Below are 23,914 nucleotides of genomic sequence, written 5' to 3' on the forward strand. Positions count from 1 at the left end.
AGAATAGTTTCATCTTGGAATCTCCCATATCACTGGGGATCCTCTTCAATTTAAATGGAGTTACTCATTACGATTCCGAACATTCACGTGACTGTGTTTATGAACCATTGTCAAATAGTGGTGACATTAAATCTAGGAAACAATACGCGAAATCGCACATGCACAGAACGGAAAATTTGGTCAAGGCATTAAGTAATCCGCATGCGCAGAACGATTGATTTCAGTACTTCCGCTAAGCGCTTCGAGTGCAGCGTCAAACGCGCGCCTGTAATCTAACACGCGGGGACTGACCAATGAAATCTGAGAAGTAGCTATAGAAATACCGGTAGACGCTGTTGCTTGATTGACAATGTCAATCAAGAAAGGGAGGAGCTTAACGCTATCGTTCTCTCCCATTAAATTCCGATGTCAAATAACGATGTTATTTGGACGGATAAACGATGGTTTGAAAACGTCCAAATAACGTCGTTTTTCCGTCCAATGACCATATACGGGAAAAAACGACGTTTTCGTATTTGCAGTGTTAATTTAGTTTATATTATTTCGTATTGAATATCTATGACCATTCAGTTTGAGATCTTATATATCGGGGTTACATAATCTGAAAAGGGGACCATATTTTTTGTGTCATCGATGCATTGTCCATATGTGGGATCGCTGTCATGATGTTACATGCAGTGTTTGGTTTTAACATCCCTTCAAACATGTAATAATGAGGAATTACAGTCTGCATTCACTGTGAGATATGAACCTAGACAATAAATAACACCTCCCTGTATTTTTGTCATAATATCCCGAACTCCCATATTGGCAAATGTCTACATATGGAATGAAACTCATTGTTTATACCACATACACCTGTCACCGATATACCGATGAATGTTGGTACTACACCTATAACACTGCGTGTTCGCTCAGATGGTCGCAGGCATACACATACACTAGGTCCTATCAAATTTTAGATATTAAATTTTAAAAATATTATTTACTATTACTGGTGAACACAAATTCAAAAAGCCAGCGCCAGAGAATATAATCAATCTCGATTATCTGCCGATTTTGCATTTTGTTTCTCATTGAAAACTGCTTGATATTAAGCAATAAAAAAGTCAATAATTATTTTCTTTGAATATTCTTTAATGGACAAATAAATATCAAATAAGTTAAATTATAAATAGATTCTTCTGCACGAGTACTGGTGCCGGTGTAGAGTCCGTAGTTTTTTCTGAAAAGTAAAAATTGAGTGTAAAAATACATGTCCGTACATTCACTACGATCATGAAAACATAATGTTAATTGATGGAGTGATAAAAGCCATTTTCGTCAGCCTTAATAACGATCTGGCATTATTTAACCTTGCATGAATAGTGCAAATTGATCAATGCAACGTTAAACAAGGCAGAGAGTAGATAACCATGTACAAAAAACTGTTACTGTAAATAGTCGATTCTGGATGAGGCAATATACTTATTCGATTTAAGCAATCAAGGTACATGTATGATGGTATATAATTTACAATGCCACACTTCCCATCCCAACGTTATCTGGAAGTGGTATTTTAGAAGTTAGTATTAATGAATACAGAGCTCGCTTACATATTACAATGTCATTATTCTTTAAATGCAACGTTTCGGTGTTGGTGTTGTTGCCTGAATCTAGCACCGTGCCGAAACGTAGCATTGATGGAGTATCAACGTTATAACAAATAGGTAAATTCTGTCTTCATCGATTCCAACTTTAATCAGTGTGCACCACAAGTAGGATGTACTCGGGATCTTAGCACGGGATCCCAACATAACATGACATCAACACGAGGGATATCTGATTTACCTTAGATTAAGTCTAAAGCATCCAGTGTAGCGAGTCTGGCGAATGTGTTGTAAGTGTTTTGTGACCTGCGTCCTCCACGTCCTCCACGTCGACCACCTCGTCCCAGCATGTACAGGGGGAACTCGAAGTCGGGGAAGTCGGGGAAGTCAGGGAACTCAATCTCATAGCCATAACCATAGCGACCATATGGATATCTGTTCCTAGAACCAACCGTTCTATATGCACTAGCGGCAGCAACAGCGACGACAAGGAGAAGGAAGACGTGTTTCAGTTGCATTGTGGAAGAGGCTGAAGTAAAATAAAGCCAAGAATGAGTATATGCACTATTATGTATTGTGAGACCAGATGGTTGCCGATATCAATACATGCAAGAAGAAAAAAAGATTCTCAGAATTAATGTGTTTCATATTTTGATATGGGAAAACTATTCACACTATTGGGCGATTTCAATATTACTTTTTACTGACAAAATAACTGAGACTGGGTGACTTGAGTGGCTGATAGGTCATTACATTGCCAATTAGCTTCCACTCATCTTGCCAAAGGAACATCCCAAATATATATTTTACATTTGTTACCATATTTCGTCCTGTCAAAATATAGAGAAGAGAGAGAGAAGAGAGAATAATGTTTATTATAGTGTCACATGTTATATACACTGGCCATATATTGGCCAAAAGTCAACGATTAAGTGGAGAACGCCAAAATAGCTGTCACGGACAGACACAGTACCCTCTTTGCATATGTATCCTCATATATGAGGTGATGCTGCAAGGTGGCTATGTTACATTGGTTATAGCAGAATGAGGACTTGAACGTTTTCATTGGGAACTTTTTTCTCTTGAAATAATTAAAGGAATAACTTTACCTATTTGTATATACTTAAGACGCGATGGTTAACTGAATTGTTCTTGCGATGGCCGACACGTAGTATTGTATATTCAGTTTGGCTTAAATAGAAGGCAATGACTGCCATGTCCAGAACATATTATTATAACTGGACAGGCCCGTGCTCAAAACGTGTCACCATTATTAACTTTTGAACTTAGATTTAACACACAGGGAATACCCATTTGTTGAAGTAATTTTTTCGTGGCTAAATTGTGATGCGCACAAATAACATAGTTAATATGACATAATCGCGATCCTTAAAACGTATACCACATACTGATAAGATGTCTTGGGTTAATTCTGTGATTAAATCTGGACTATGAGACAGACGGTTGTCACCTTCTAATCTTATACCGACTTTACCCGACTTATACAGACTTTAATAATATTTTTTTCAATGCTATTCATATTTGTACGAAGCATGTGTATAATACAATATTAAAGCAATCATAGAAATGTAATGTTAATCAATTTTGCGACTGATACACATCTGACTAAGAGTGTATGATGCCATTCTCCAAAAAGAGAAAACTTACTTTTAACGGCGTATTCGGCTTTGCTGCACGGGATGTTCAGTGTAGGACCGAAGTGATGATGATGTTTCTCCAACAATGTGTTAACCTTTATATACTAGTACATATGACCACATCTATACATCATACTATACATCATACATCATACTTATAAACATATTCTGACACACGTCCAGTGTGGATCACGACACATTACAACAACGAAGGGCGGCGTTATGCAATCGCCTAAGGCGAACTATTGTAAATCAGGGATAAACAAGTAACATGCTCACTGATTCGCGCATAACGTGTAAATATATCAGTCATTTTCACGGTCACTTTTATATGTTGAGTGGTCACTGTAAGTGTAAGTTTGGACCTTCACTGTTGGCATGAAGCATGTTTTTAGTGTCCTGTCTGAAGTGAAAGCCACGTCTGTGTTGGCTGTCTTGGTGAGCAGCCTGCTGACCTGGTGACTGGAAGGGCCTGACGAGGATGAGGAGGAGGATGGGTAATGGGGTTGGTTTGGACTTGGTTGGAAACGGGATCTTTTTTGCTGTTTTTCTTGAGTTTTCTCCACCAGTGTGGAAAGTGTTTCAGATGCTGAATTTCTTTGCTGAGACTGTGCGGATTACAGTTGGTTATGGCTCGTCGAGTGAGGGTGGCAATTAAAGCTTGTTTGATTTGATACCAGGTGTTCGCATGAAGGTTAGCATATCCTGCCCCAGCGGTGGCACCCATCACAAACCCCTGCAAAACAAGTCAATTGTTCACCTGAAGAAAGACGTGAACATATTGATAGGGAGCAAATCAAAATAGGAAATTGCATCTGACATCATATTTTATTTTCAATAATTCATTTGCAGATCATTTGAATTCTATACATGTCGTGTTTAATCGTGATACATAAAGTATCAGGTAGACTATGTCTTAATGAACATTTCAAATTCATTTTCTGCCAACACTTTTTATGCTCGTTTCACAAGTTATTGTTTCAAATAGTGAGTGAGTATGGTTTTACGCCGCTTTAGCAGTATTCCAGACATATCACGGCTGTGGACATCAGAAATGGGCTTCACACATTGTACCTTTTTGGATAATCGGAAGCGGGCCTTCGGTGTGACAAGCAAATGCTTTAACCACTAAGCTACCCTACCGCCCCCATAAATAAAGGTAACCAAGTACGAATGAATAGTATGTATTTATAGTATTATCACTTTATAATGTCTACCCTGACCAAGTCAATGTATAATAATTTATGTGGTGGGTAAGATTGCAACAAAAGAGTACGTGTAATTAATTATATTATGTTTTTGAATGAAACCGAGTGTAGTGGGCAATTGGTTACAACTTTTCATTCTCTCATCGAAGAGGTCAGCCAGACATTTAAAAAATCAATCAACAACATAATACATGTCAATGTCACGTGAGTGGATTCACTTCGTGGGAGCACATCTTGGCTAAACAAAACCATAAACCCGCTACTGTCGACAATGGTGGGCCGATCATAATGAGTGTTTCTGACATCATATATAAGCGATTCCACAACATATTGTCACTAAACCTTTTCTCATTTCGTATTAATTATTCATTTAACATTGCCCATATTTCAGATATCTAGAGACCGCCTCCGTGGTCTAGTGGTAGAGCGCCCGCCCGGAGAGCGGAAAGTCCGGGGTTCGGTCCACGGCCGGGTCATACCAAAAGACGTTATAAAGATGGTACTTGTTGTTACCCTGTCTGGCGCTCGGCATTAAGGGGCTAAATCAAGGACTGGTCGGCTCGGGGTCAGTATACTGTGTCTGAGTGGGGCGTTCATGTAAAACTGCGGCATGGTATCTCAGTGGGCTAGCACTAATAATCGGCATCAGTCCCGACTAGTACAAGCAGCCACACACACACACGTGCATGCACGTCGCTATACAAGTGCAATAATCTTCGACGTGACGTTAAACCCTATTTCACCTCACCTCTTGTGACAATCTGATAGCCTGATAATGTAGCTTGCAATGTGCTTGATTGGCAGAATACGCTCACCTTTTAGCGAACACCTGGTATTATCATTATTCGATAGTGTTTGATTTAAACACATGCTTGTAGTCGAAATCGTTCAAAGGAATCTGCGCTAAGCAGGGATTTCTTCATGAAACTGATTTGGTTGTACAGGGTCTGATACACTGTGATCACGAAAGTACTTCAAACAAGAAGACAGCAACATGCTATTTCAAATATAACCCAGCCAAAATCGTCAGCAATATGCTTACAAAACTCAAATGACATTTATAAGTATTTGCTTAACCAGCCTGACTGTGCCTGGATAACCCAAACCCTCTTTGCGCGTGAGTGAGTATGGTTTCACGCCTCTTTTAGTAAGATTCCAGCAATATCACAGCGGGGGACTCCACAAATGGGCTTCACACATTTTACACGTGTGGGAAATCGTGACGAGAGAACGCTTTAGTCAATGCACAAGGCTAACCCACTGCCCCGTCACGTTATGTGTAAATATACCACGGCATCCAGTGTGTAGATTAATACAAACGCAAATAGGAAAGATTAAACGTTTATTTTCGCCATTTGTCATTCAATTTCATTTTGGTTTGTAGCAAAAATCCATCAAGAGTACAGGAAAATGGTTTATCTGAAAACAAATGAACATAGACTGTTAATTATTATTTTAATCTCCAACACTGTTTTGTAAAATGTCATCTATGACACAACTGTATATTTTATCAACTTATTTAGTGAGTTACTCCATATTGATCATACATTTGTATACATGTAGGTAAATCCTCATGATGACCAGGCGACTAAATTGAATCATCCGGTCAGATTATGTGAGCCGTGCCCCGGCGTGCCCATTCTAACCGCATGTATGCACATGTACATGTATGTCTTAGGCAAATACCCATGGGGACCAGAATTGTCCCCAGCACCACATTGATGGTCGTCACAGGCGACTCAATTGAATCAGCTGGTCAGATTCCGTGAGCCGCCCTAGCGTGCCAGTTCTAACCGCATGTATCCACATGTACATGTATGTCTTAGGCAAATACCCATGGGGACCAGAGTTAGAATTGTCCCCAGCACCATATTGATGGTCGTCACAGGCGATTCAGTTGAAACAACTGGTCGGATTCAATGAGATGTGCACTTGCGTGGATAATTGTTTGTGCTTTCTGTCACTGGTTTGCGGGACCCAGATGCGATTATTTACTGACCACAGCAGTAAAACTTGAATTTGCTTGAAGTGAATTGCGGCGCAAAGCAGCAGTTACTTGCTGAATTACCCACTTCTATATTTGTACAAGTTACCAGAAAACATCACTTAACGAATCCATGGTGGGAAGTGACTTACCTGAATCCAAAGTCGAAGAAGGGCTCAATGTCGAATAATCCGTACATGATTCTGTTGTAGGGGTTGAAAGGGTTCAACAATTGATTGAAGAAGCCACCAATGTTTGAATTCTGCCTTGGCGTGAACATGTTGAAGAAACTGTAGGGGTTGGAAGAGTTGGTACCAATGGGGCTATTTGGCGATGGGAACGCCGTAATGACAGCAACGTTGACGAGGAGGACAATCAGCATAATTTTGGAAATCATGGTGACGATATTGACTGAAAAAGATGAAATTCCAATTGCTTAATTATATTACAGAAATAGTTATTTAAAGAAATATATTCGTAATGTGTTACCGTAAACCGTTTTTAATCTGAAGACAAATATGAGCTCATAACTGTATTTTGTTTGGAACAGGTTATTATGCAGAAGCATTATATTTAAACTATACACTGTAGTACATTTAACTCTTGTGTATACCTTTCAATAAAAAAAATATTGAGCCATATGCATATATATACAGTTTTTACTTCTGCATGTAAAAACCTATGGCATCAAAAACATCGTTTGTACTTACTGTTGAGATACCTCAAAGGTTAGCTGCTTTAGTCTGGAAAATGATTATGTTTTGAACAAACTGAATATCGAGGAGCTTATATACCTGTACCTAAGCCATAAACAAATACATATGAAAAAAGCGTGAACATAATAATTCTTTGTGCAGGATTGAAACTGACAAAAGAACAATGGCAGTTAAAGAGACCATTGTCGGGTAATATGTTGGCTCCTTGACGATACAATAAAAAAATACATTTTGCTCGTGCATGCATTCATATAGAACAAGAGGCATTATACGGACAACGGCCTTTTATGTATTTCCTGTCTATCACGAATTCGTGTTGTAGTAAGTGATATCATTGAGGCCCATGACAGCTACATCCTGAGGCCGTCCAGGGTACGTATACCTTCATGGTCAGCAGTTCAAGGTCTCTACATTTGTACGTGGATGAAAGGCATGTATGAAAGTCAACGTTCATTCCCCAATGTCCTATGCAACACTTACTTCCGGTCCTTGAACTTTCAAAGTGTGGTCATAATGTGAAAATGTCCATTGTTTTGCTTGTTTTTGGAGACTAATTTGATTGACCTGATAAATAAATATAGTTACATACACTCTGTATTTCTTTTCATTTCTTGTTGTGATTGAATTCTCATCAACGAAAATGTCAAGCAACAGGTATATATTGGATCTATCTGGAAGCTCAATGTTGGCAACAGGAAAGAGGCCAATCCCTGTGACTGGCGCAGTTATATTACTTAACTATTAATAACAATTTATATTTATAGGTGTTCTATGTTAGCATGTAAACAACTTCTAGTTATCCATATGTACAATGTAAGGTGACATTTTCAGATGCAATGTTCACAAGTGATCATGATCCTTATAGATCTTTCAATAAAGTGGTAAAAGTTCTAGATAAGGCTTATATCTTAATTTAGGCAGGCCACCCAACCCTATTCAGCGATATCAGTCTGTCTATTTTTGACGCAAAAAATGAGACAAGAAATATTTACAACACACACTTACTGCACATGTCTCCTGAACATGGTAATAAGTTGCATGATAGTAGCTTGGTAAAGGGAACCTCAGCTCAGCTATTCCGTAATGTTTGCCACCTATATGTTGTGTATGCGGCTCAAAACTGCATGTATATGTAATAATGTATTTTAAGTGATTATTCGTCGAAGCGTAATTGCAACCTGCTGAGGGGCGGTGGGACAGCCTAGAGCTTTAATTGATCGTTCGTCACGACAAAGGCATGGATTCGATTCCCCACATGGGTAAAATATGTGAAGATGATTTGGTGTCTCCCGACTTCTTATTGCTGTAATATTGCTGAAAGTGGCGTATAATCCAACTCATTCCCTCACTCGCCGTTGACAATTGTCGGAAAGAAATACACTGTGACACAGTTTTCAAACTTAACAAATATGAATATCACGAAGATCATCGGATCTGATGAAAGTTTTGGCACCAAAACAGTTTTGTAACACTACCGCACTACAGTATGTCCTATTTTAGAGTTTATGCAAAATACGTAACAAGACTGTAGCAAGACGGGGTATATTTTGTCTGTTGAATAATGAGACAGTCAGAAGTTTGAAGGGTTGACATTGTAGCTGCGACAAATGTGAATAACTGCTTAAGTCAACTGAATAAGTCGACCCTGCCTTCATTAATTAAGCAACTCGTTTCTGGTGCCCCCTGCCGTGATATTGCTGGAATATTGATAAAAGCGGCGTTAAACAACTCACTCACTCACTCCAGCATGTTATTGTCGAGGAATGTTTTTGTGCAGATGAAGTAAAAGACAACTATAGCTATGTATATAACGAAGCACATTCACCTTGGAAAACGTACGTGAAATTTTGATTATAGACAACAGAGTTTTACAATTCCTTCTTGCAAATCTACATGCCGCCTAATGTATTCCCAGTGCAGATGGATGCTGATTCCATTAGGGCAAAGACGTACTGATTGGTGACGTTCATCTAGAATAATAAAAACGGAACAACCGTATGAAAAATAAAGTCAATGCAATCACTTTGATAATACTTATAAAAGCAATAGGGAATAAAGGAAGCCACGTTTCACGGCGCCCTTGCGCCACAACGACAAAAATCCCAAATTGAGTTAACCCAATTTATTTTGCCATTTTGGCTGGAACATTGTGAGGACCTCACATTCTTACGTTTTTAATCATAGATTGGTATAGTTTACAAATTAGCGGAAATAATGAAGCTATGATGGAAGGACGGTTTTTGATATATACCAGCTGCTGTAGAACTCGATGGGGTGATCAATGTCTAGAGCGTTGTACAAGAATGTAGAGTAGGGGTTGAAAGGGTTGTAGTGGTTCAAGAAACCTCTCCTGTATGACCTCTGTTGTGAATTGTCATAGTCATTCACACACGAGCTCATTTTTGTAATCAACAAGGCACTATCATATAGGTTTAAGTATTCTTCAAAGGGACGCGAGCCTGAGGTATTTTTTATACATGCAATACGTAATTAAAAGTGAACACAAATTCTACAGTTCATTGTGTATTTTAACTACAACGTTTAATTTATTACATTATCTCTACAAAAATCTGAATATTTATTAAGTTGAATCGTTTGTCTCTCTTGTAAAAGAACGTCAAAAGAAACATATTTTTGAGTATGTGTAATTTCCAAAATGGTTTAATTTGTTACATAACTGTGCAGGTCATGTTGGTGGTAAGTAGCACACAAGAGAAACAGAGGTAACGTGTTAATTCATATGTGGATGCCTTTTACACCACCCATATATATTTACATAGATGTCTTAAACACCAAAAGTACAGCCGCTGGAATATAGCTCGACATAAAGGGAAAGTCCTATTTCATGCCTAAATAAATAAATGTTATCAAGTAGGAAGTCCAACATAACGTATATCTGTTTTCTCAGTAAACGTCAGATGCTATTTGGTTTTATTCTTGAAAAAACTGTTCTGAACTTGTGAAGAACGAGGTGTAACTATACCTAGCATGGTAACCACGTTTTGTGACAAATGTCTCATGAGTCAAGGAATGAAGTCTTTTCACAGGTTTGTCATGTAGGGAAGTTGGAATAACAGCAGGATAAACAAATAGGGGATACGATGACATACATATAATCAGGTCAACCACACCTTCTCTAGATGGGCTTTCTGTTACCGTGGGGCATGTGAAACCTATCCACGGTGGAAGATTCCAGTTTGGCATAGGTTCGAGGTAATTAATGCTTGTCGTACGAACCGACAGCGAGGATCGGGTAGTAAGCATCCGTAACGTTGTGGGACGCTGCTCACATGATCTGCCACTGGTTTGTCCGGCACAGACTAGTATTACATCCACCTACCGGCCTGTCATAACGCTGGAATGTTGCTAAATATGGCGTAAACGTCAAACAAACTCCCAAGAAATCTATCCGGCACAGGTGTACCTATGTTAAAGCCCCGAATACTGAAAGTTTATAATGTATTTGTTGGGACTTGACATGATCTGACATTAATAATACACTATTCATTATCTACGGTCTATCACAATAACATAGTATACATATCATAGCATGATTTAAGACTTAGCTTACATTATTGAAATGTAAAAGCAGTTACATTGTATCTGAGGCGGGTTTCTGTTGTCCTCTCACCATAAACACACACAGAGTTGCACAACCATCCAAATATGGCTTGTTTCAAAGAGCGTCATACGACTCTTGCTCAGAAGTTAATTGAACAAGGTTACAACATCCAAGCCCTCAGTAAAGCTTTCAAAAGATTTTAAGGTGGACATATGGAGGACACTTTGACACATCAGTGACAAAAATGATGTCCGATGCAATTCCCTATTTTGACTTGTACCATATGTTCCCATGTTTTTTTTCAGGTGAACAATTGACTTGCCTTTGCATGTGTTCGTGACGGGTACCACCGATGTGGCAGGATACGCTCACCTTTTCGCGAACACCTGTTATCATTACTGTTAATAGTGATTCATAAACACATGCTCATGATATAGTCGGAATTGTACAATCGACTCTGTTTTATGCAGGGACTTCTTTTGGATATGGAAAGGGTTTTGTCGCTTTATTAATTGAACTATTCCACACTAGATCAGATTGTGATTAGGTATGATAAAGGAGGCACATACACATATGTCATACCCTACTTAGCTACGCCAATTTCACGATATGAATAATGGCTTTCCAACGCATTGAGTGATGAGCATATCAATGACCCATGATTGCAAAATGCACAGTAATTTGGTAAATGACCTAATCGTAACGATGATATGCTTTGTGCTCCAAGAACACTAGTAGGTGACACATTTATAATGAATTGACATGTTCCACGTATTCACATTGCACATCAACATTGTGTGTATATAAACCCCTATTTCCTTTCAAAAGGGAACTCGACCACTGCCCAAGCACCTAGGCTTTGAAAGGTAATGTTACAATAAAAAATAGAGATTCATATTTGTTAAAGAATATTGACCGTCTAGGCTATCATAAAATAGTGTGTAATAAATGCACATAATATTGGAATCATTGTGGTTTTGAAACAAGAAATACGTTAAAGCTTGCATGTGTAACAGAAACATTAGCTGTCAACAAAAACGAGGTTCTATTACAGTACTAATGAGAAGATATCTCCTTAAGACACATAAGTATTTCTTTTCCAGCAGACTGCCATTTACCATGCATTTGAAGTTCGTCTTCCTCCTTCTTGTCGTCGCTGTTGCCGCCTCTAGCGGGTACAGATCGCCCAACTACTGGAGGAACTTTGCTCAGTATAACTATATGAGTGACATGGACACTCCTGACTACATGGACGACGACTACAACTCCATGTACATGTATGGAAGAGGATGGGGCTACCGCAATACTGGGCGTGGCAACAACAACTTTTTCGGGAGATACAACAGATATTAGACTTTTAATAACCAGTTCTGAGGTGAGAAGAGAAGACATTCTTTCTGATGTCTCATCAATTATATCATTTCCTATACACCAACACTTTTATCCTGATCATGCTGTCCAAATATTGTAAATGTTTGATATCAAAGATACAGGTACCGATAAAGAATAAATAATGAGTTTGTGTATACATAGATAATCTCACAGTATAAACGTTATTGAAAACTATACTTTTTTATTTAGATAATTTTGATAAATAAATAATGTATCAAAAATTTAAAAACAACAATCTGAAGTTAAATTGACATAAGGGTGGATGAATAATTTTCTACCCATTGAAATGTGTACGCTCATGTATATTTACAAAAGTCTTTTTTAATTTTTTCAGATGGTTTCCAAGGTAAACTAGGTTCTGCTTGATATACACACTGTATTACATCAGAGAAACTGAATAAACATCGAATTGAAGGGACAATGTTTCATGTTTTAGTTTGCCATTGCAATACCAGACGAACGTTTTTCTATAACGTGGATAATTGCTGATGCACATTCATGCCAATCTCTTAACATTAAAAGTTCCATGAATTACATTTCACACACACACATGGATGCCATATTTCCTCTTGGACACTACGGATCCTGTAAGACTGAACTCTACCACGTGTAAAAGTTTGTCATCTGAGTTGTTGGTATGATACTAATCCTTACTATTTGAAGGCACTTGTGTTTTTGCCCGCGAAAGTCAATGTTTAATTAATGTCTAGGGAACACTGTTAGGGATTTTCTCGTGTTCTCTGTAATCTCGCGATCTCGACTTGTAACAACTGTAGTGTGGAACAAGAGTGTTTTAGTCGCTGTCCGCGGACATACGTAATACGATAACTCCCAATTACGCCTATGCACATGGTTCTTTCTTGATCTTCTTTTTCCACATTTACATATTACGAGACCACGAGACTGGACATTACTTTATTCCATAGATGACACACAATCAGCAAGGTTACAGATTGTTACCACCTGATCTTTATTTTTGTCTTTGTGCGACAAGAATGGGAAATTGTGGTCCCTGCCTCGGGGTGATATCACCAATGTTTAAAAAATACGTGAAGGTTGATACCAGCACACAAAACTTGGGTTTTGTTCAACATGTATTTACACATAAAATACATTAAAAACGATATCAGCAAGGCCACGGGAATGGGCAAATGGGACCTATTCTGACTCAGATCTGAGATCACCGCACAAAAAAAGCATGGATTGTTTTCAACATGTATTTCCATATAAAATACATTTGACTTTACATTTGAAGTTAATGAGTATTTGCGTTAAAACCATCATTTTCATCCAGAGAAGAACTTCAAGATAAATGTAGACAAATATGTGAAACAGTTAATTATATTATAATTATAGCCTAAAATATTTATTTTTTTATGTTTACGTGATGTAAACGGTTCACAACAACCACATGATTACTAGACCACAACAAAATGGTTTCCAAAGGTATCGGCGTAAACAACACTGTACCTTACTTCTTCCAGATCTAGAACAATAATGCCCTCTTGATGAAGAGCCGGTCGTGGATGTCCACTGCATATGACGATTATTACTTTTTGTGGAAAATTTGTATGAATACTTGCTAGCTGCTGTAAATATCGAATGGGTAATAAATGTCTAGAGTGTTGTACAAATCCGTACAAAGAGAGATATATTGTTGTGTCCGGCAAATGTACCACCAAATCCCTGTCTCAAAGGCTAAACATAATCCTAAATACAATCAAGGAAGGTCTTTCTTTATATTCACAGGACATATTTGAGACAAGTGGAGTTAATACAATGTGGGCTCTCAAAATCTCAAAGGATTCGCTTGACTATTTACAGTCTCAGAAAAGAACCAAGTTCCAACTGTGTACACTACTTTCCCACATGACAATCTTAAGGATAAACTCCTTGATCCATGGGGATTTTGGTACACTTCTCCACTGCTAATTACCCCCGACTATATATATATATATATATATGTTCTCTGCTTCATAGCATTTATTCACGTGATGAAGGAGTAAGACTTAGTATATGCTCCGAAAAGTTGTGTTCCTCAAAATAAAGAGGTTGACATCCATAAATTCTCTTCCTTATGTGTATCACTTCTAAATGCCATTTCAAGACTTCTGGAATATTGCTCGACATGAAGGGAAAGTTGACTACTGGAAAGTTTAAATCATCCCTCTTGTCATACAGTCTGGTGGCCATGGAGAGTGTTCTGTCACTCTGAATCTTTATCCATAGGTCTAAATATGAAACAGATGCTTGGACACGTATGGTGAAAATTAATCTAACTTTTAGAAACACGTACATAACTAAAGATATATTCGTGACGATACGCGATATTGTATATCTCATACCTCCACGGTGGTAATCGGGTGCTCACAGTTCTGATATAATCCAGAATCAACCATAATGTAACACGTGACTCGATATCGACCAATCAGCTGATTTGCCTTTACTGTATACAATACCATATCGATTCGTCTTAACATTGGAAATAATAACCTGAATCAATGATAACATGCAAATGCGTTTTGAATAAATAATCAACAATGCATTTGTTGAAAGGGACGCCTTGATAGAAACCTTAAATGACACACCATTAACATATCTAGGTCTACTGAATAAATTCCCATCACATTCTGACCGAACGGATCACAGCTAAATATTATAAGGATTGATTTACGCCACCAAAATTTATGTCGTGAGAGGTCAACAAGACAGTTTCTGTATTAACTTCAAGTTGTCTGAATGAACTTAAAATTAACGGGATCCATGTTAGTATTGTAGTAGTTATTTATCAATGAATTTAGGTATATAGTCAGGAAGTATCGTCTTGATGGTGCAGGGAAGCACTTCCTTGCTTATGCATGTTGAGTGATTTTTACAGTCTCTAAGGTACAATTCTATCAATAGCATTCATTGTATTGTTTTAACATAGCATCCATTGTATAATTGTTTCCCTTCCCATCTGGGGGAGGTTTTCTGATATTACTTATGCTAGGTGAGGAATCTTTGTCTCAGTTTCTATATATTCGGGTTTCAAATCTCTCCTTATTTCATGTAAATATGTAACCCGTGCTCTACTCTCAGGATACTTATAAACTGTTTCATCCAATAAATTTAAGAACATACATGTTTCGAATTATCAATATGAATATCGTACCGCGGGAACGACAGTTAACATATTTATGTGATTTTAAATAGTACATGTATTAATGGTTTGCATGCACTGAGTGGTAATTACGTACATATTCATCAAATTGAAACGTGTTTTTTGTTATGAAATCGTGTACCTGAAATATGTTTCCTTTCCCTGGAACATTTGGAAAATTTACTTTATAAACATGTATGTTTTAAAATGCTGTCCACATAGTGAAAGTTTGATGTGTTACTGTTGAATATCTATAATTGACTTCAATGAGTCAACGTCAGGCTGGTGGGTGGTGGTGATTCACAATGACACACTTAGCCCGGGACTTCACAATAAAAGGTGTTAGTTTAGTCATTTAGAGATACAAATTCACAAAACATGATTGTATGGAATGAATGTCATTCTTGTCAGTCTTGTCAATGATGTCTATTGATATGGTACTGTGAACCTTTTAGAATTTTGAAAGTGTTTTATCCTTAAACAAACTTTTCTCAAATTAAGTTTTGAAATCCACAAATTTGAAGAGAGGATAATATACTGAACTGTAAGCAGGGTGTTTATTATAAAGTCCACAAAAACAACGTACAAATTATTACTCACTGATGAAGATTAACAAAATTGTTTTCATTGTATGCTTTTCGATTCTACTGTCATAAATTCTTAACTACAGGAGTGGTTTGTAATTGCCAAAGAACCTTACAAAACAAGAAATTCTAAATTAGCTTTAACTCCTACATGTGAGCCCGAAAAAGCCCCGATCAACAGACAGTGAATTTAAGAGTAGAAAACCTTAACACGCGAATGATTAATGTGTTCTATGTTCTATGATCTCATGCAAATGCATAAACATGATACCTATACATGTACAACTCTATTGATAATACACGAAAAGTAATACTCCATTTTAAAATCATGGTTTTAAATAACACTGTATTTACATTTTGCAAGTCAACCTTAAACATGTATTCAAGAAAAACAGAATCCCACTCAGCTCCTGTCAATTTTGTTAAAAAAATCGACTTAAACAAAAAGTACTGATATTATTATGTCATATCAAAAGGTTCGCTCGTCACGCCGAAGACCCGGGTTCGATTCCCGACATGGGTACAATGTGTGAAGCCCATTTCTGGTGTCCCCCGCCGTGATATTGCTGGAATATTGCTAAATGCGGCGTAAAATCTCACTCACTCACTCACTGTTCAGCAAAGCTCGTCAGTGACATTATAGAAGCGTATAACTTATACGAAAGATAAGCGTGGGTGAATGAGTAAGGCAATGTTGCTAGATGTCGCAGCCAGCAATATTCCCGCTAAATCATATCTGCCTGCACGGTCCTGACTTCATGAAGTGATATGTCAAACCCGTTTCACATGTCATCTGGCGATTTACCATTAATTACTACATGTTCAAACATAATCATTACATTTGTCAAGTACCTATCGGAATTGTGGCGGTAATTGTCGCCTGAAGAACATCACGCGTTGCATCGGTGATCACAATATGATGTCATTATTAGAGTGACAGTTCAGAAGTGATGCAAATACGCCATATGTGAATTATTGCTCATTGAGTATTACTGGCACTGCATATGTATATAAGGTCAGGCTCAAGCTTTATAGGACACACTCATCCATTTACCTCGAAGATTCAAATCAGCCTTTGAATAAAGGTATGCATCATATTCCATTGTTCATGCTGCACATGCGGTCATGTGCATTCATTTAACTGAATGGCAGTAACTGATGTTGTGATTGTAAAGAAGAGATCATATGCTGTTAATTTATGTTTTGTGTTCTTTGTAATACAAATTGATAAAAGACATATATTTTCATGTTACTAACTGTGAGAGTTTACATATGCAGTAATATTGTAAAATGTAATTGCGACTGGAAACATACTACTACCTAACACTGACGTTTATTATTTCAGCCGTTTCAAATACAACCATGCAACTGAAGATTGTTTGTCTACTTCTGGTCGCCACTGTGGCCATGACAGCCGCCTACAGGGGTCAGTACAACTCTCTGAGGAACCAAGGGCGTTACGGTCGCTACGGCTACGACATTGAGGTTCCTGACTTCCCCGACTTTGACAGCTACATGTTCAGATATCTGATGGCGAGAGGTCGAGAAATAGTCAGTTGTTTCCCATTTACACCATTTTACACACACAAGCGCGCGTACACATTGTGGTGTGTGTAGTCGGACGAAAAATATATTAACTGTCTGGCGAAACATATTTGTTTCTGTCTTCAGAAATACAGAACCTGAAATCGATTATGTAATGATATGTTTTGTAATTTTTCGCTGGCAAGAGATATTTGACTACCATTTCAATTGCTTCCTCTCATTACTTGCGCCCATCTGCAGAAATTCACATCGTTCTTGTTCCAATTTTTCAGCAGGCATCGATCAGTGAATCTTATCAATTAATCCATCACTAAGAAAACGTCGTTTTTTTCCGTATATGGTCATTGGACGGAAAAACGACTAAAAATTCATTAAAATTGATTAATTGGTCAGCGTCTTGAAAGTGTCCAGAAAAGGGTCGAGTTTTTCAAGCGTAAAATGGACGGAAAAACGATGCTTTTTGCTCCGCCTTGTACAACTGTTAACGGCCAATCAGATGGCGCTGGTCCCCCGACGCACGTGATGTCCAAGGCTTCCTTTCGGAAGCTTTAGGTTTCGTATTTCTGGCATGCCTTGCTCTAGTATCTGTCGCGCGCAGTGCAGCGAGATTTGCTGATAAGCTAGTTTTAGGATATGTTACATGTTAATGGAATTCAGACACGCGCCAAGAAGTCAAACCAAACAATGTTACTAAGTTTATTGTGGTAACGGCTATCTACAGTTACCCCTATCGGATAATGGGTTGTATTTCATTTGGTTATAACAATAACTATTTTTTTAATGTGAAGTTTACAAGATATACGACTTGGACGCGTGGTCGGTCACATGACGTTCTTCACGTGACTGTATTATTGAAAAGGCGTAAACACTGACTACTTCCACATTCCTGGGGAAAACCCTTGGAATTCCCTGGTACGAATTCATACAGAAGCGTGGTTGAAAGCCCATTTAAGGTTACCCTCGCTACAACCCATCCCAGAGAGAAAAAACACGAAAAAAAATCCAAACGGTCGCAGTGACAATTTACAGAAATCTATGAATTTACCTTAGTATCTACTTGACACATCTTCACAATCACCTTTCAATGATCGGCCAATTGATCAGTGATGCCAAAGGCTTGAAATAGCAACAGGTTAATTAACAATTTCGAAAATATCTCCCGTCACGTTTATCGTGTCGGCCATTTTGACGTATTGTACTTGATGTAAATGTATTACGACGCTCTGTCATTGTAATTGACTTACTGAGGTAATTCTGTAAAAGATTTTCTCATCTAATGAGGATATTGTTTGGAATATATTTCTTGTAAACATACTAAAACATATGTTCCTCGCTTTGGGGGGAACTATTTTATTCCGGGGTGGCCCATTAAATCTAGTAGTAAGTCAAGGCACCATGCGTGATCTGTTATTTTATGTGTTTATATTACGATTTGGGGCGTTAATAAAATACACTGACGCAAGTATATTCTATTCAAATCAATTGGATAATTGAATATGCTTTCTTTTACATATAACATAACATCACTGCACAAAATATGAACAGTTGCAGTAACACACTACGGTAATCGCATTAAACATCATTTTCAACTGTACAGTATTTCAGTATTTCAGTTATATCATGGTGTATCAGACTGATGTGGGATAAAAATCCGAAGTGGTTCAGGTCATCCAATGGGTGTTCGGGAAAAGGTGAGCGTATCCTGCCACACAAGTGGCACCCGTCACAAACACATGCAAGGACAAGTCAATTGTTCACCTGAACAAAGCACGGAAACACACAATAATGCCCGTCCTCAGTTTTACCGAGCATGTAAATTATTTTGTCCGTCAAAAACATGGACGAGTATAAACAATATGTTCATTCACGTAATACATGTCATACATTTGACAAAGTGTATTGACTCGGAGCATTATTGTTAATCACAGCGTATGCAGTTGAACTCATCACCCATCCCATTATTGAATACCCTTTTTGAAGATCTATGAAATCAGAAGCTGCAACACTCTATCTTTTAACTGGCATGTCAGACTTCTATTTCATTACTCAGTTTTATTTGCACGGATTACTATGGAAGGGACATTGTCTCGTTGTCGCATTGTCGCATTGACGCCTTCACAAAAACAAGCAAAACGTGTCAAAATTAACAAAAGCGCGACAATTGGCCATTTGTCGCATTGTCGCGTGTTCGCATTGTCGCTCTTTGATAATCCTTTTCTTTATTTTACAAAAGGGCGACGATGCCGTAACGCGACATTTTCAAGGTCAAAATATGTCTCGTTGTCGCATTGTCGCCCCATCACAAATGTGTATAAAAGGCGTAAAGTTCAGTTATTGTTACAGTTAGGAAGTTCAACCTGATAAATGTACGTCTTGAAATGAAAACACAAGTCCGTCCGCGAGTCCATAACGTTTTATTGTGAGCTCTTCTCTGAAAGTGCTTAGTGTTCAACTCCCAGTTCCAAACACGTAGTACCTCCCCAATAATCCACATACCTCCAGTGCAGTGGTCTTCCGGAAGATCTTACTCTTGACCGTATTAGACAACTGACGAGTGCACGCCTGACCTGTGACCTCGTTGCAACCCTCGTGATGTGTTTGCCGAAGGGAGAGGTGTAGGAAATGTGTGCTCCAGCCCAGCGCAGGGCTCGCGACACACTGTATACTGATGTATACAGTATATTGCAGTTGATATACTGTATACTGCATGTGATACTTATTTGCAGAAATGTTACAACTTTCAAGATTCAAGATTCAATTGGCATATATTTCATATACAACAGACCGCCGTCATATATCACTGGAATACTGCTGAGAGCGGCGTTAAAACAAATTGTTTTCATAATGGAGCGCTGCAGTCATTTAAAATAGAACCGTATACATATGTACATGTAATACCAACTCACTCTATTTGTTTCGAATATTCAGCAGAAAATATATTATTAACCAGGTCTTTGGGAAAAGATATCAGATTTTTATAAGCAGCCACATAGGGATGATAAAGGACCACTCGCTGATTAGGTTCTTGTTTACTTAAGAGCAGAGTTGGCCATGTTAGATGATATAACCAAAATCCAGGCGCTCCGGCGGGGGGCAAGCTGGTCTTGTTAGTGTATGGTATGAGCTGTGACGTTGACCCAAGAGAATAATGTAAAACATGAGACCATCTCAAGTCTATAATGATTGGGAAAGTCTAGATTTCGACAGCTCTAGCCTGAAATTAAGAATTGTTCTATACTCCATTTTAATTGTATAATTTTCATTTTGTAGACATGGATGGACCAACAAGAAAAGAAATTGATGGAATATTAATATCACATGTTACCACTGATCCAGTTAAATTCATCACACAATAATAAATTAGTATTTGACATTACGGCATTTGATTATTAGGGCATGATCATGTACATATTCACTGTAGTAATGTACACACCAGTCAACTTGATTATATTTTTTATCAAAGTGTAGCGCGGCATCAACGATTACTTTATGATATCCTCACTTGTCATCGATGTATTGACATCGAACAATGGACGGCAATTCGAAATTCTTATGGATAGCTTCAATAGGGACAGCGCCGGTGTCAGTACAATTTTCCTAGTTAAAATAAGTATCTACAAAATATAATCTGAAGCAGACAAGAACAAATATTTTTTTATTAATGCTTACTTTCATGGATAGAATTAAGGCAATCTAGGCTTGCCAAATCGTTCTAGACTTGAGCTGGATTCCTTTTAAATTTATTCTGTATGGTCTGGGAGACGAACGGGCGTCAGTATCGCATGGAGAACTGGGACAGCCTTAATCAGTGTAATCGGATATGTTGTGGAGTTTCGGTTTGGGGCTGTTTGCTGAATATATAGAATTGCGAGTTATGTATACTCTGTATTCTTTCGTCATGGTAGCATATATATTTTCTATGTTGCTTTTTGAATTATCCACAAATAATGAGAACTACAATGTAAACCTCTCTCTGGAGATATGAAATAATACTACTGAAGGGCATATCTGAAAAATGGGACTTCTCGACAAATATTTCTTTCTTAAATACTACCCGTTACAGGCATTCCGATCATTATATCATACTTTGTACAGTTTAAAAGTCAAATAATGGCAAATTGTGTATCTTTCTACATTTTGAATTAATTATATTTTCTGAAATAAAACCTTAGCATCAGATAGTGATATACACGAATATGATCTATACTATTATAAATGAATTAACAATTTCGTATTATGAATTAGATAAACAGAAATATGATAGTAAAACAAATTATTTTAATCTATTCTTGTGAGTAGGTAACAAGAGATCTAGGCAACGCACTAACGTAGCCATTTATGAAAAATGAAATATTAAAAGTTTAGGGGTTTGAACATGCACATTGAATGACAGGGAAGAAAGCAACGCAATAATTAAATTATGAATCAAATTATTCTATAAATATAACAGAATATTTAGAAAATATAAGTTTAATTTCTCATTGTTGGAAGGTGTTTAATAATTATATAGATTTTGTTTGATTGTTTGTTGTTTAACGCCGCACTCAGCAATATACCAGCTATATGACGGTGGTTCGTAAATAATCCAGTCTGGACCAAACAATTTAGTCATTATCATCAAGAGCACCGATCTACGCATTTGGGATACGATGACATGCATCAACCAAGTCAGCGAGCCAAGTCGCCTTCGTAGAAGCATAGGTTGTTGAATGCCTATTCTAACCCGGATCTTCACGGGTATTTTTTTAAATAATAAGGTACAATGAAATTCTGCATATGTCCATAATAAGTGTGTATAAGTAGATGGATAATATGTCCATACACGCCAAGTAAATGGTATATGCATTAATTTAAATGCAAATGATTCAATGATGAGTTCTTTCACAAGTCCATATTTCAAGGCATGTATTTGATATTCATAATAACTCCACAAAAGCTACACAATGGCAACAAAACGGTACCAGCATCACAGATACCAATAATACATGAGATACATATAATTACTTTAAAGTTAAAACATGTATCTAAATAGAAAATTAGAAGGATACACTTCCGACATTTTTCGTATTTTGTTTTCGTTTGGAGAGAGAAGTTGTGATTGGTATCTGATGGGTGCAAACAGGTGTTCCCTTCCGCCCAGGCCTTGCGGCAATGCTATAGCCCAAAATGAAACAAGCCTTGTTCAACAGGTTCAGACTCAAATTTCTATCCAACTTGGGCTCCTTTTAAATTTAAATATAATTTCTCGTGTCGATATGTGTCAGAAGAAATGAAATATTACAGCACTGGTGAATAGGTTATATGCGCATGTCAGCGTCGATCCTATAATATCCTTTTATGCAAAATACATATATACTGATGAATTAAGGTAGTAATACTACGCAAATATATGTCCAGATGCATACATCAGTACCATCTCGTGATCTTAATTCGTGCTTTGAGCCCTTTTTCTACCGGAGATTCTGGGGTGTTACATCACACCAGAAAGTCAGGTCCAAATTCAAGTCATAATTTCATGGTCCGTCTTGTATGTTGGAAACCAATATCGCAATATGGCTAAATATTGCTGAACGTGGTATTAACCCGATTACTCACATAATTATTCCATTTTCTACAGTCATCTACGAACACTATCTTTAAGGAGGTATATCTGTATCATCCAAATGTCCATACATATATGTCCACATTTATATGTATAAAGCAAGTCGTTAAAACAAGTTAAAAGATAAATGTTAAGCATTTCCTCTGTATGGATTTATATAATGTAATATCGTTTTAATGTAATGCTGATGCAGTAAACGTACCACAGACCTAATGCTAGAATAACATATAATTTCTGAAATGAACATATTTTACAGAAAAAAACAGTTGTTTAAACAATACTTATAAAATATAAGAACAAGGAGCCAAGAGCCAAATATTGGGCTGTGTTGGACATATTTGTTTCGGGGTCTTATGACAGACAAACCTGATGCCTTTAAGTATAAAGATAAGTAAGTATAGATGTTGTACATATTCAAATATGTTCGTGATTAATCCAACCTTGAAAAATATTGAAAGATGAGTGGTAACTATTTATGCCATTATTTCAAATTAGAATGAGAGCACATCAGGAAAGCATGGTACTTTAATATACGTATCTTGTTAACCCAATATTCTTTTTAAAGTAAGAGCAGCATGTATATCGAGAGTATAGGTTTGGTGCGTGACTTATCACACAGTACTTTCAGAAAGTGTGCCTATTCTGTTTATCGGCAATAAATAACATAAGACGATTCATACGGTAAATACGATTTACTTCAGAACTAGTATAGATTATTTAAGGTTAGGGGGAAATGTATTTAATTAACAGAACTTTGGCCGAGTTTGAAGGATTTGGGTCCTGGCTTGGGCTTTGTGTTGGACGTGTAGACGGCATTTCCAGGTTTGACGTATCAATGACAAAAATGATGTCAGATGCAATTCTCTGCCTTTTCGGGTGAACAATTGGCTTGCCTTGCATGTGTTTGTGGCGGGTGCCACTAGTGGATCGGA

The 23,914-nt window shown here is 37.5% G+C and overlaps 2 long non-coding RNA genes across 2 annotated transcripts; one reads left to right on the plus strand and one right to left on the minus strand.

Annotated features, from left to right (window-relative positions):
- Positions 1–1,119: 1,119 nt before the first annotated feature.
- LOC124143917 lies at positions 1,120–3,364 on the minus strand. Its single transcript, XR_006862343.1, has 3 exons — positions 3,258–3,364; positions 1,831–2,118; positions 1,120–1,225 (listed from the first exon to the last, which is right to left on the minus strand). It is a non-coding gene; the product is annotated as an uncharacterized LOC124143917 (long non-coding RNA).
- Positions 3,365–11,551: 8,187 nt separating this feature from the next.
- Positions 11,552–12,527, plus strand: LOC124143916. The gene is made up of 3 exons (XR_006862342.1): positions 11,552–11,583; positions 11,821–12,092; positions 12,444–12,527. It is a non-coding gene; the product is annotated as an uncharacterized LOC124143916 (long non-coding RNA).
- The last annotated feature ends 11,387 nt before the right edge of the window (positions 12,528–23,914 follow it).

Source organism: Haliotis rufescens, unplaced genomic scaffold, assembly GCF_023055435.1.
Source record: "Haliotis rufescens isolate VD_foot unplaced genomic scaffold, xgHalRufe1.0.p SCAF_12, whole genome shotgun sequence".
In the NCBI taxonomy this organism is placed as follows: domain Eukaryota; kingdom Metazoa; phylum Mollusca; class Gastropoda; order Lepetellida; family Haliotidae; genus Haliotis; species Haliotis rufescens.